The sequence below is a fragment of the Motacilla alba genome, chromosome 2 (assembly GCF_015832195.1).
Source record: "Motacilla alba alba isolate MOTALB_02 chromosome 2, Motacilla_alba_V1.0_pri, whole genome shotgun sequence".
Lineage (NCBI taxonomy): Eukaryota > Metazoa > Chordata > Aves > Passeriformes > Motacillidae > Motacilla > Motacilla alba.
In genome coordinates this window covers 39,648,898-39,653,381 of record NC_052017.1, presented here as the reverse complement: position 1 = coordinate 39,653,381, position 4,484 = coordinate 39,648,898, and positions in this window count along the sequence as shown.

Sequence of the window (4,484 nt, the reverse complement as noted above, 5' to 3'; positions counted from 1 at the left end):
GCTTGGCTCCTGGAACAAACAACTAGGTCTGCACAAGCCTGAACTTCTGAACTTTGGGGTAAAATAGTAGGTTCAAGGGGGGAATATATGGCAGGCAGTTTGGGAAAGGCTGTACCTTCCTAGTGCCTCAGCAATGGGGAAAGGAAGAGGGCAACTTGTGGCCAGGAGTTCAGGATAAAAGGAGGCTGTGCCCTCTGAAACCTCGAGAGAGAAAACCCAGCGTGTGCATGTCCCAGTTGACTCTCTCTCTTTATTTGAATAAGTTGAAGGACTTCTCCATCTCCTTTTTGGACATAAACCTCCGGCGTTTGTGGATTTTCCTGACAAAGTCCTTCCTTTTATAGCCTTCCTAAAGAGGCCCTGCAACAATAGCTAGGACAGAAGAAGCTCCAGCTGCATGCCAGAGTCACCCAAAACCATGAAGATTTACCTTCCAGTATGGCCTGCATCTGTCAAGATAGACAGCTAAAAAAATACCAGTCTAGTCATCTTACAAAGTTTAGTAATTTTGAAAAGGCTAGCATTGTTCCAATGACCTTGCATAGCACATGTTACTGCATGGACTTTTTTTTCTTTTCATGTCTAATAAAGGGCTTCTTTTGGTATAAATCCATAAACAATGCACTTAAGAAATCACACCGTGTAGTGTTTTGGGATTGGTTTGTTTGTGGGTTCTTTTCACCTTTTTTCTACCTCTACAGCTCACTACTGACCTTAAACAGACGGCTTTGTGCTGGAGCAGACTTATTTTAAATGTTACCTATGCTTTATCAGTAATCTAGAGAAACGCACAATTGGGATTTTAATTGCATGCATTATTATTTGGTATTTCCAAATTTTTACTGTAATGCACCTTTGTGTCCTACTTTGACTGGTGCAGGATTGCAAAAGTATAAAGAGTGCCGAGCCATTATCTTTGAGCAGGACAGGTTTTGTGATCTTTCTGTTGCTTCTGTACAATGTCAAGCACAGAAAGGGATCAGAAGAAAGCAACTGTGACTTATTTTTGTATTAGCAAGGACTTGCACTGCATAAATAGATGTGTTTAACACAGCCTTTGCATCTGTCAAAGTGAAATCTAATGTAATGTGGTTCACAGAATGCTGATTTTTATATCAAGTTTGTTCTGTTCTAATTATATGTAATAAGACTTTTGTATCATTCTAATTGTACTTATTTAAATCACACATAATAGAAGTAGTCAAGAGAATTCAACAGAGCACAGGGAGTAAGCTGTTCTAAGCACACGCTTCTAATGCATCAAAGTTATTTAACTGTCACAGAATCATCGTGGTATGCAAAGGGGCTGGAATGGACCTTAAAGATCCTCTAGTCCCAACCCCTCCATGCCATGTGCAGGGACAACTCCTACTAGACCAGGTTGCTCAAGGCTTTATCCAGCCCGTCTTTGAACACTACCAGGGTTCACACTGCCATCAGGGGCCTCAACATTTCTGAATATTTTATCTTCTATTTACCATTTTCTAGGTGAAAATCTGATGTGGTTTCATTTAATATTATTTATACCAAACAACTATATTTGATTGCTGATTGGTGGGCTTTTTTCATGATGGAATTTTTAACTTTTCTCTCTTGCAGCAAAACATCGTCTTCCTATAAATCTGAAAAACAAACAATGGAATCAGTTAACACACCTTTCTGATGGGTCATGAAACTGGAATGTATGTAGTACTGGAAAGTTACTAGTCTCAGTTAAAGACACACCTTTTGACACCGGATGCTCTGGCACACACCCTTGTGGCCATCTGTTATGGTGAATTATTTGCTAAAGTCTGAAAACAGCTGGGATTTGGTTTTGGTGGGGTTTTCTTCTTGTGTTTTAAAAGTCCAGTATTCTGGTTCTGCAGGCCTAATGCTTGTGCCTGGCAATGTATCTCCTTTGTATGTGCTTAACATGCGCTGGGATTAGGATGTCAGACTGAAGTACAGAGAAATGTCCTGCTAATTAGAAGATAATTCTTGGTAGCTTCCAAACTCTAGGCTGGGCAGTTTACAAACAGCTGTGTAGACACATGATGGTGTCACAGGAAAAATCTGTCAATCTAATGGTATGTTTCATTATGTTTTGGGTTTTTTTAATTCCACAGTTGTTAAACAAAACAATGCATGCCCATATGCAGCTGAACTATGTATGTTTTTACACTTTCTAATTAGCTTTTTAATTCATACCCTGTTCTGGTACTTTCTGTGCAAAGGGGTGATAATAAATTCATTTTTCTTTGTTCAGAAATCAAAGCATGTTTCTTTCAGAAAATATACATGACATGATGAACCACTGTCCACCTGAAGATTCAGCATTTCAAAGAAAAAATACAAACAAAACCAGACGCTCTACTATTGGAAAATTCTGACATTAGTTTTTAATAACTGTCTTTAAGCTGGTTTTAAATGTGTAGCACCAGGTTTTACAATATCAGCCATTGTTTGGGGCTATTTTTTGTTTAACTGTTCTGTAGATAGGATGCCAACTGTGTATTTTATAGGGAAAAAGATTACAAATTAAATACATGATTAAAAATAAATGTGATAATTAGTCTGTGAATGCTATCCACAGAAATAGTGGGCATATTTGATAGTCCAAATCCTTATGTGCTTTTCTTCTGGATTTCATAATGGCACTATTTCAAATCAATGTTAATCTGTGTAGTAAGACCTCTGTTCTGTATCTTAATGACATTCAAACACATTTGTATCCATGTCATATGAATTGTTACAAAGAGGGGTTAACTTGGAAATAGTATTTTTTGTCCTTCAACCGAAGGCTGCTGCCCTCTGTAAGAAACATAGTGGAAAATAGCATTGTACTACTTTGGTTCATAAAATCAAAAGCAGTTTACATGTAACATAAACTTTTAGTGAAAATCTTAGTAATGGTAGTATGCTACAAAATTTTAAAAATTTGTTTTGAGGTCTGTGAGCATGATTAATGGAGAACTTGCGGTTTTGGTTTTTAAATTAGATTCTTGTCCAAATAACAATTCCCTACCCACAGCAGGGGTCCTGTTTCCATTTGGTCTTTAAGCATTTAAGGAGTACTCAATATTGCAACATTTTTCCATATATAGATCAATTTTGCAGGTTAGTACACTTCCCTTGCTCCAGATGACTTTGTGGCACAGTTGCCAAAAGTCCTTTGGGACTTGGCTAAAGAACTCTCACAACATAAAAGCAAACTGCTTGTTTTTTTAGCCGCAAAGGAAACTCCTGTTAGTTTTAAATTAGTCTTGAAGAGCACAGCTGCTCTCCCCTGTAGATCTACATTAGACTTGTTGAATCAGCTTGCTTTCATTCCCTCTAACAGAGGTCCTGATCTGCAATTTAGATTTATTCTTGCTTCATTTCGACCTTGGTGGAGGAACAAAAGCTGTGGTTTTGGCAGATGAGGTTGCATGCGATGATCTTTCACCCTGCTGTAGCAACAGAACATCCATTGCCTTTCATCTCCACCTCTAGCTTGTGGGGAGAAAAAAAAATTAAAAGAGTATGAATGTAAAATGTTACACCATGTCTCACTAGCTCTTCAGCTGTGTGCAGGTGCAACTTCTCAAGAAGCTGGAAAGAGTTTGAAGAATGTGAAATGGATGGGCTCCTCTGCTGAGGAATATTGGGAGCAAGCTGAGGGCAGCTTCTGCTAAAAGTCACTGATCTTTATTGCTTTGCTACAGCCTTATTTTGAATGATGGCAGGGAGTGCAGTGAGCCTCAAAAAAGGGGAAAAGTGGGGTTTTGGTGGTTGCCTGCTTGTGGAGATGCCCAGTGGTGCTGGAAGAGTGGGCACTGGCAGGGAGCACGTCTGTACCCTCGGCAGACAAGAGTGGAGTGTTGTGCTCGGTTCTGGGTTCCTCAGTACAAGAAAAACAAGGAGCTACTGGAAAGGGTCAGTAGAGGCCCCTCAGGGGTCTCCTTTAAGGAGAGACTGTGGGAGCTGGGCCTGTTCAGTCTAGAGAAGAGACAACTGAGAGAGGATCTCATTAGTGCATATAAGCATCTCAAATGTGGATGCCAAGAGGATGGTGCCAGAGACAGGACAGACATCAATGGCCATAAACTAAAACACAGGACGTTTCACCTCAACACGGGGAAGAACTTCTCTACACTGAGGAGGCAGAGCACTGGAACTGGCTGACCAGGGAGGTCGGGGAGTCTCTCTCTCTCTGAAGGAATTCCAAACCCCCGGACGCGTTAATGTCGCACTGCTCGTGGTCACCCTGCCTTGGCAGGGGGCTGGGCCTGGATGATGTCTAGAGGTCCCTTCCATCTCCAACAATTCCGTGATTCTGCGAGACCGCTCCAGGCGGTAAGGCCCGCCCGCTCCAGCTCCAGGCCGCTCGGGGCCCGTGGCAGCCCCACCCACGGTCGGGCGGAGCCAGCCCTCGGCCGCGCAGGCCGAGGCGCTCGGCTGGGCGGGGCGGCGGCCCGCTTGCACGCCGGGATTTGCAGTCCGCCCTCCCTCCTCCCTGCCCG